General features: G+C 41.5%; 1 non-coding gene across 1 annotated transcript; it reads right to left on the bottom strand.

Moving 5' to 3' along the window:
* Positions 1 to 9,445: 9,445 nt before the first annotated feature.
* Positions 9,446 to 9,553, bottom strand: LOC128646400 (U6 spliceosomal RNA). Its single transcript, XR_008400328.1, has one exon. It is a non-coding gene; the product is annotated as a U6 spliceosomal RNA (small nuclear RNA).
* Between the last annotated feature and the right edge of the window lie 413 nt (positions 9,554 to 9,966).

The raw sequence follows: 9,966 nt of genomic DNA, 5'->3' as shown, positions 1-9,966 counted from the left end.
ATTGCAGCTATATTAGGGTTTATTTTACAGGTAAGTATTTAGTTTTAAATATGAGTCATTTATTTAATTAATTAAATGATAGTGTAGTGTTAGGTGTAATTGTAACTTAGGTTAGGATTTATTTTACAGGTAAATTTGTATTTATTTTAGCTAGGTAGTTATTAAATAGTTATTAACTATTTAATAACTATTGTACCTAGTTAAAATAAATACAAAGTTGCCTGTAAAATAAAAATAAATCCTAAAATAGCTACAATGTAACTATTAGTTATATTGTAGCTATATTAGGGTTTATTTTACAGGTAAGTCTTTAGTTTTAAATAGGATTCATTTATTTAACTATAGTAAATTTATTTCGTTTTATTTAAATTATATTTAAGTTAGGGGGTGTTAGTGTTAGGGTTAGACTTAGGTTTAGGGGTTAATAACCTTATTATAGTAGCGGCGACGTTGGGGGCGGGAGATTAGGGGTTAATAATTGTAGGTAGGTGGCGGCGATGTTAGGGAGGGCAGATTAGGGGTTAATAAAATGTATTATAGTGTTTGCGAGGCGGGAGTGCGGCGGTTTAGGGGTTAATACATTTATTATAGTGGCGGCGATTTGCGGTCGGCAGATTAGGGGTTAATACTTGTAGTTAGATTGTGGCGACGTTGGGGGGAGGCAGATTAGGGGTTAATAACTATAATGTAGGGGTCGGCGGTGTTAGGGACAGCAGATTAGGGGTTAATAGCTATAATGTAGGCGGCGGCGATATCGGGTCGGCAGATTAGGGGTTAATACTTGTAGTTAGATTGCGGCGACGTTGGGGGGGGGCAGATTAGGGGTTAATAACTATAATGTAGGGGTCGGCGGTGTTAGGGACAGCAGATTAGGGGTTAATAGCTATAATGTAGGCGGCGGCGATATCGGGTCGGCAGATTAGGGGTTAATACTTGTAGTTAGATTGCGGCGACGTTGGGGGGGCAGATTAGGGGTTAATAACTATAATGTAGGGGTCGGCGGTGTTAGGGACAGCAGATTAGGGGTTAATAGTTATAATGTAGGTGGCGGCGATATTCGGTCGGCAGATTAGGGGTTAATAAAATAATGCAGGTGTCAGCGATAGCGGAGGCAGCAGATTAGGGGTTAATAAGTGTTAGATTAGGGGTGTTTAGAGACTCGGGTACATGTTAGGGTGTTAGGTGCAGACTTGGTGTTTCCCCATAGGAAACAATGGGGCTGCGGTGTTAGGTTTTTTTCAGCCGAAACTCCCATTGTTTCCTATGGGGAAATGCCGAATTTTACCGAGCTAATTCGGATTTATTCGGAGATACGGCAGCTATTTCGGATTCATTCGGTAGATTCGGAAGTATTTTAATTCGGAAATCCGAATCGATCCGAATCTCCGAATTTACCGAATTTACCGAATTTCCGAATTAATCCGAAACGAACCGCACATGTCTAGTTCCAAGTTTTAAGTTCTTGGTTGATAACCAAACCCTGTCACCAACCTTAAAAGTTGGCGGATGGCGTCGATGTAGGTCAAAGTATCGTTTTTGTCTTAACTGTGCTATTTTAATATTTGAGCGTATAACTTCGAATCCGGATTTGATGGTATTTAGGGTTTCTGTGACAGTCGGATTATAGCTGGAGTCAGGTTTTAAGAAATGAAAAGTTGGATGATAGCCATAGTTAGCATAGAAAGGCGTAAGTTTAGTAGTGGAACTGAGAGTGTTATTGAAGGAGAACTCCGCCAAAGGCAAGAATGTAGACCAGTCATCTTGTAAATGAGAACAGTAACAACGCAAGAACTGCTCCAACCACTGATTAGTCCTTTCTGAAAGTCCATTTGATTGGGGATGGTAAGCACTAGTGAAATTGTTCTGGATGGAGAGGAGTCTACATAGCTCTCTCCAAAATTTGGAGGTAAATTGTACGCCCCTGTCAGAAGTGATGGTGCTAGGTAAACCGTGCAGACGTACAATATTTTCAATGAAAATGTGTGCAGTTTTTAGAGCAGTTGGAAGTTCGGTTAAAGGAACAAAGTGTACCATCTTAGTGAATTGATCAATAACCACCAGGATGGTGGTGTAATCTGCAGAAGGGGGTAAGTCAACCACAAAATCCATTGAAATGGAGCTCCAAGGTTTCTCTGGAATAGGTAAAGACATAAGAAGTCCATATGGAGGAACTCTCTGTCGTTTAGAGGTTGCACACACTGTACATGTATTGATATAGTCATAGACTGTTTTGTACATATTTGGCCACCAGAAGTTCCTTTTTAGGCGTTCTAGGGTTTTGTAATGTCCAGGGTGTCCAGACAATGGGTTGTCATGTATTGTTTGGAGAATTTCAAGACGTAGCTCAGTTGGGATATATAATTTATCTTCCTTATAGAGTAACTGATCAGATCCTTTTGTAAGAGTATGTGAAGACGGAAGGGAGTGGTCATTGAGCAAAGCTTGTTTTATCCTTGAGGGAAAATCAGCTACGAGAGCTATAATCCGTTCTGTGGGTATTATAGTAGTTGTGGTGGCACAATGAGGCCTGGGAAACATCCTGGAGAGCGAGTCAGCTTTACCATTGGCACTACCTGGACGGTAGGTAATTAGATAGTTAAACCTATCAAAAAAAAGACTCCACCTAACTTGTCTAGATGACAAAGTTTTGGTGGTTTTGAGGTATTCTAGGTTACGATGGTCAGTGTAAATTAAAATGGGCAAGTCAGTGCCTTCCAATAGGTGTCTCCAGTTCTCAAGAGCGACCTTAATAGCCAGCAACTCCTTTTCAGCGATAGGGTAGTTCATTTCGGCTGATGTGAGAGTTCTAGAGTGATAGGCGACGGGATGCACTGGAGTACTGATGGAAGTCCTTTGGGAAAGTATAGCACCAATTGCGTAATCAGAGGCATCTACCTCTAATATGTACTGTAGAGTAGGGTCAGGTAATTTAAGTATAGGCTCAGAGGTGAAGGCATTTTTAAGTTTGTCAAAGGCATGTTGGGCTTCAGAGTCCCATGTGAATCCTGTAGTGGTACCAGTGAGTCTTGTTAAAGGTTTAACAATGTGCGAGTAGTTCCTTATGAATTTTCTATAGAAATTTGAGAAACCAAGGAAACGTTGTAGTGATTTCTTATCGATAGGAGTAGGCCAGTTGAGTATGGATTTAATCTTATCATCCTCCATTCGGATCTCACCCGGTGTAAGCTTATAACCTAGGAAACTGATATTTTGAGAGTGGAATGTACATTTCTCTAGCTTTGCATACAGACGGTGTGTTTGAAGCCTGGCAAGGACCCATCGGACGTGTTTAATGTGTTCTTCTTCTGAAGATGAATAGATGAGGATATCATCTAAATAGATGACGACACAAATATCCAATAGGTCTCGAAAGATATCATTAACAAAAAACTGAAAAGTGGCGGGGGCATTGCAAAGCCCAAAAGGCATCACCAAGTACTCATAGAGGCCATATCTAGTGCGGAAGGCTGTTTTCCATTCATCACCACTCTTGATTCGCACTAAGTTGTAGGCACCCCGCAGATCAAGTTTTGTGAAAATTCTGGCCTTTTGTAACCTCTCCACTAGGTCAGGAATGAGTGGAAGAGGGTACCTATTTTTTATAGTTATTTTATTCAGAAGCCTGTAATCTATAATAGGGCGAATGGTGGCATCTTTATTTCTCACAAAAAACATACCAGCCCCAGCTGGAGAGGTAGACGGTCTTATAAATCCCTTGCGTAGATTATCATCTATGTAGGTCTTGAGTTGAGCGAGTTCTGGTTCGGACAAGGAGTAGACATGCCCGTAAGGAACACTAGAGCCGGGTAATAGGTCGATAGGGCAATCATAAGGACGATGGGGAGGCAGGCTTTCAGCTTCCTTTTTACTGAACACATCATGGAAATCTTGGTACTGTTCAGGTAATACATTAGTAGAAGGCTGTAGTAGTAGGTGGTGCTGTAGACAGGTTTTACTGCAGTAGTCAGAGTTAAAATTCACATGTAGGCTATCCCAAGATATGGAAGGGCAATGTAGTCTTAACCAGGGTAAACCAAGAATTAAAGGGTAAAAAGGCGAAGAGATAACGTCAAAAGTTATATGTTCAGTATGTCCAGAGGTAGAGCACATTTGTAATGGTATTGTGTTATGTGTAATAGGACCATTAGGGACAAGGGAGCCATCAAAGATTCTGAGAGACACAGGAGTAGATTTCTTAACAGAAGGAATTTCATTAACTTGTAACACAGATGAATCTATTAAGTTAGCAGAGGCTCCAGAGTCAATAATTGCTTCTAGATGTAGCAGCTTTTTGTCCCACTGTACAGACACAGGAAGTGTACAATAAGCAGAATGTGGGGAGTGTGTAGAGAAACAAGATACTGAATGGAGGCAGGTACCAATAGTTTTTTTATTTAGGACTGGGCATGAGCGGACTTCATGGTCACTTGCAGCACAGTATAGGCATAGGTTTTGGAGCTTTCTCCTACGCCTTTCTTCAGATGTGAGAGGACCACGGATAACACTTTTTTCCATAGGTACAGGCGGATTGGCTTGAGGGGTTGAATCCTGGTGTGGTCTTCTCTTTCTCTTATAGGACTGTTCCAAATGGGAATGTTCTGCTCTTCTTTCCCTGAGTCTTCTATCGATGATGGTAGCTGTTTTAATAAGTTCTTCAAGAGTGGGGGGTAGCTCTGTCCTTGAGGGTTCATCCTTGAGGTTCTCAGAGAGGTTAAGTCTAAACTGATTTCTCAGACTAATGTCATTCCACTGTGAGTCACGGGCCCATTTTTTAAATTCTATAACATAATCTTCAACGGGTCTTTTCCCTTGTTTGACTGCCCTTAGAGCAGTTTCTGCTGTGAATTGACTATCCATATCCTGGTATAATGATGACATTGCTGAGAAAAATTGTTGCAAAGAATTTAGGATTGGCTCTTGGTTTTCAATAAAGGCGTTAGCCCAGGTTCTGGCATCCCCACGTAGGTATGATATGACTGTACAAACTTTAATGTGCTCAGAATGGTAAGTTTTTGGTTTCATCATAAACAATAGAGTACATGCAATTTTAAAATCTTTAAATTGGGATCTGTCCCCAGAGAATGTATCTGGGGGGCTAATTGAGGGTTCAGGGGCCTCTGGGATGTTGTGAGTAGAGGTTAATGTAGTAAGAGTTGCTTTTAAATGTTGAAAATCATGTTGTAGGCCCTGCAGGCCCTGGGTAAGTATGTCAACTGTGTGAGTCAAATTCAGAATGTGTGTGTTCATTTCAGCACAATCCAAAAGTTGTTTTTTTTTTGTTTTTTTTTACACAATGTATATATATAGAAATATATATATATATTTTTTTTTATTTTGGGCTTAGGTATTCTGTCATATCAGAGTTTGTTAGCAGTTGTTGTTAGAGTGGAATCATTGACAAGAGGCCACACCATAGGAAACTGCAATTTGATTTAACTATCAGTAGCAGTCAGAGTCTGAGAGAACAGACAAGACTGCTAACAATAGTTGGTTAATTAAGGGTTAGCTGGCTAGCAGCTGATACTAATGTTGTGGGTAGATGAAAACATTATCTGAACACAGGGGCTGCCTTGAGATTAATGGAAAAATAAACAAACAATCTCTGTTTTAGATTAGTAGTTCATCAATAACAGTTAGAGACAAAGTTTGTTAATTGCAGTCCATTTAAGCAACAGGTTATAACAAGTTGATGATTAGTGTGTGTGCTGTTAGCTAAAAGAACTAGTAAGATTTGTTGTATTACATATTATAGCAAGCACAGACTTTGTGAGAGTTAATGAGCAGCACACATAAGCATAGATTGTAAGGGAAACAACTTATCTTATGGAAGGAATGCAGTCCTGTATAGGAGATCATAAGAGCAGTGATTGCCAGCAGTAATTCAGTAGTTAAGGTTAAAGGCTTTTCCAGACAGCAGGAGAGGAACAATGCAGCTTCAGTGTGGAGTGTCCTGCTGTTATAGAGAAACTGAAAGTGAATCCAGAAGCAGTGAAAAAGGCTGCAGCTCCTTTAAGTTAGCAGCTAATACAGACTGAGGAGCAACAGCAGTCTGTAGTTGATTGGCTTCAGTAAGTTGCACAGGAAGGAAACTCTCTGCAATTGAAGATACCTAAGCAGAGTGTTAGAGGAAGTGCTGGCTTAAATAGGCTGAAGGAGGAGGGCCATACTTAAAGGGGCAGTAAGTTAGAGCATTACACTCCTGGTGTTAAATGTTGTTTTCCATTAGTGGAAAACAACGAATGGGGTAAGCATTCTTAATGGTAAGATGATTAAGACCCCTATAAATCGATGCATGGTCTTAAATCGCCACCCTTTTTCTTCACAAAGAAGAAGACAGCCCCTGCAGGAGAGCAACAGAGCATCTGCAACATACTCCTCCATAGCACATTTCTCCGCAACAGACAGAGGGTAAACCCGGCCCCGAGGAGGAATGGCTCCAGGTTGCAGGTCTATGGCACAATCGTAAGACCAGTGAGGAGGCAACGTAAGAGAACGCACCTTGTCAAAAACGTCTAGGAACTCTCGATACTCCTCTGGAAATTGAGATATCGAAGAAGTGCACAAGACTTTAATTGATTTCTGAAGACAAGTGGAAATACATTGCGGAGACCATGACAAAATTTTGGACCTGCGCTAGTCGAGACTGGGATTTTGCTTTTGGAGCCAGGGTTAACCCAGAACAACTAAAAAATATGGAGAATTTATCACCTGGAACTGGAGGGTTTCAAAATGGAGAGCCCCAACAGCCATGGATAACGGAGCGGTTTCATGAGTAACGAGTGCGGGTTGAAGGGGCCTGCCATCAATGGCCTCAATAGCAAGTGGAACGGACCGAGGCAAAACAGGAATGGAGTGCTTTGATACAAAAGCACTGTCAATGAAATAGCCTGCAGCACCAGAGTCAACAAGAGCCTGGGTGACTATGGAGGAGTCTACCTAGGAAAGGACAACCGTGACCAAAGGTTTCTCCTTTAGTGGTTTCGGGGACGAGGATAAACCACCCAAGGTCTGCCCCTGACAGGACCTTAAGTGCGAGCATTTCCCGGCCATGTAGGACAAGACTTTAAAAGGTGGCCCTGTAACCCACAATAGAGTCAGAGCCCCTCCCTCCTCCTAAAGGCCCTCTCCACCGCGAGGGAGGCATGGGTGGGAATGAACACGTATGAGACAATGGAACAGAAGGCTTCCACAAGTGCTCATTGAAAGAGGGCCCCTCTCTGAGTCTGATGTCAATTAGGATAAAAAAAGACACCAATGCCTCAAGATCCTCTGGTAAATCTCTGGCAGCAACTTTGTCTTTAATTGCATCAGAGAGCCCATGAAAGAAGGCGGCAACAAGGGCTTCATTGTTCCAACCTACCTTTGTGGCAAGCGTATGGAACTCAATGGCATACTGAGCAACAGATCTTGTACCTTGCTGAATGGACATGAGTCATTTAGCAGCAGAGGAGGAGCGAGCCAGAACATCAAATACCCTTCGAAAGGAGGCCACAAATTCAGGGTAATTTGAAATCACAGGTTTATTAGTCTCCCACAAGGGATCAGCCCAGGCAAGAGCTGTGTCAGAGAGTAACGAGATGAGAAATCCCACCTTAGCTCTGTCAGAGGGAAGCACCTGAGGTAACATCTCAAAGTAAATGCCCACCTGGTTCAAAAACCCTCTGCACTGAATAGGATCGCCTCTATATCGCTGAGGTAGAGGTGCAGAACCGGACATGCTCCTGGTAGGGCTAGGTGCAGCAGCGGTAACAGGAGCAGCCATAACTTGCGGGACACTTTGGTCCAAATGTGCAGTGCGAGTTAGCAGGGTTTGCAGGGCTAGTGCAAATTGATCCAAGCGATGATCCTGTTCATCCATCCTGGAAATGATGGTAGGTAAAGGTGGATTATTAGCACCTTCAGGATTCATGGCCCTTGCGTAATGTCAGGGTGCCAGGAATCAGACTGAGACGAGAAGTACAAAAATAATCACACCTTTATTAATAAAAAAAAATAATAAAAAGTCCACAAGTCAAACAACAAGCCAGGAGTCAAAACCAGAGCTGGTAGTCAGACGAGCCGAGTCACGAGCCAAAGCGAATAGTCAGACGAGCCGAGTCAGGAGCCAAAGCGAGTAGTCAGACAAGCTGGAATAAGGAACAAGGAGAACAGCAGAGTCAGGAACAAGCCAGGGATCAGGAATCAGGAGGGATGTCAGACAGCCAGGTAATACACAGGAACTGAAACTCAAAAACAGGTCTGAGACAACGCAAGGGCAAAGCATACTGAACAGAGGCCCTTTAAATAATAAGTGATGACATCACAATTCTGAGACTGCAACTTGTCTCACACGGATGATGTACACCATGAGCAGCATCACACACTCTGCACCAGACTCAGCAAGAGAGGTGAGTGAAATGGCTGCCAGCAGCACATGGCAAACAAAGCAGGGAAAAAACCCTGACACTTCTCTTAGTTTTAGGAGTGTCTGAGCAGCTTTTAACTGAGCTTCTTTTGTCTTCTGTCTTTGAAAGATTACTTTTGATAAGTCCAGCATTTCCCAAGCAAGCTGTAGATTTCCAACATCATCCTCTTCATCTCCTTTTTCTTCAGATCCTTCAGCCTCTTCTTCAGAGCCCTCCTTTTCTTCAGCATCCATCTGTTCTTGGTCTTCATTTGTCTTTTTCTCAGCTTGCTTCCCACTTTTACAAGGCTCTAGGTCTTTTGAAGAAGCTTCAGGTGCAGAATCACCATCCTTAGTTTCAGATTATTTGACTGAATGTTCTTCCTTTCCTCAGAAGATGCTACAACTGCTTTTTTTATGCACATCTTTAGATTTTTCTTCACCTTGCTCTACTACTGCTTCTAATTCCTGCTTTTCACTCTCAGGCTCTTTAGGTTTGTTAGCTTTTTCATCAGTCTCATCTGTCTTCACTGGCTTATCTCCTTCTGCAGATTCTTCAGGTTTATTGCTGTCAGTTTTAGTTGCCTCAGGTTTGCTTTCAGTCTTTGATTCTTCAGGTTTATTGCTTTCACTCTTAGTTGCCTCAGTTTTGCTTTCAGCCTTTGATTCTTCAAGTTTACTGCTTTCAGTCTTTGATGCCACAGGTTGGTTTTCAGTCTTTGATACTTCAGGTTTATTGCTTTCAGTCTTTGATTCTACAGATTTATCTTCCTCCATCTCTGCATCTTTCTTTTCCTCACTTTCTGGTACATCACAATTGCTTTCCTTTGTCTCCATATCAACATCTTCCTTTGGTTTGCTTTCAGGTTCAGTGTGTCCATTGGTTGGTTTTGCTTCATTTTCGGCCATTGCATTGTAAACCTGCTCTCTCAACTGCTCCCTTTCTTTCTCGTCAAGATTATCTGCACTTGGAATATTGGGACCTTCCTTCTCACCCTCTTCTTCCTCTTCTGTCATTCCTTCTAGGGCATTACCAGTACACCATTCTTGCTAATTCAAGAAGTAAATGCTTTAGCACACTCATCAGTTGATTGTCATCATTGCGCAGGGGCCATGCTAATCTTCTCTGTATCATTCAAATTTTAGTATATGTGCTGCCGAAGATAGCAGGATTCTAATTGTACATTGCTGGAGTAGAAGGTGACAATGAGTTGTACGTTATACAAAAAAAAAAAAAAAGAATGCTATGAATGACTTATTATTATTGGCCATATTTAAAAGTTTAAATATATTCTAAAAACTTTAGGAACTTAATGCTCCTTAAGCAATATTTTAAAACTAGTTCCCTTTAACAATGTAGTTTTTTTTTTTAGAGATCTTGAACATCAAAACAATTTCAGCTAAAAAAAAAACCCAAAATGAATGATCTACTGAATAAGCTTTTACAACTTCCCTAAGTAATAAGTTACACATTTGAAAATATATGTTTTGGGTGCATAAATTTGTGGCTATGTTTATGTACAGTCATATTTAATTTGTAGTAATCACTCCACTTCTCCTTTCTTGACCACAGAACATAAAAG

Source organism: Bombina bombina, chromosome 1 (assembly GCF_027579735.1).
Source record: "Bombina bombina isolate aBomBom1 chromosome 1, aBomBom1.pri, whole genome shotgun sequence".
In the NCBI taxonomy this organism is placed as follows: domain Eukaryota; kingdom Metazoa; phylum Chordata; class Amphibia; order Anura; family Bombinatoridae; genus Bombina; species Bombina bombina.
Note: the sequence above shows the minus strand (reverse complement) of the source record. Positions and strands in the feature narration are given on the sequence as shown.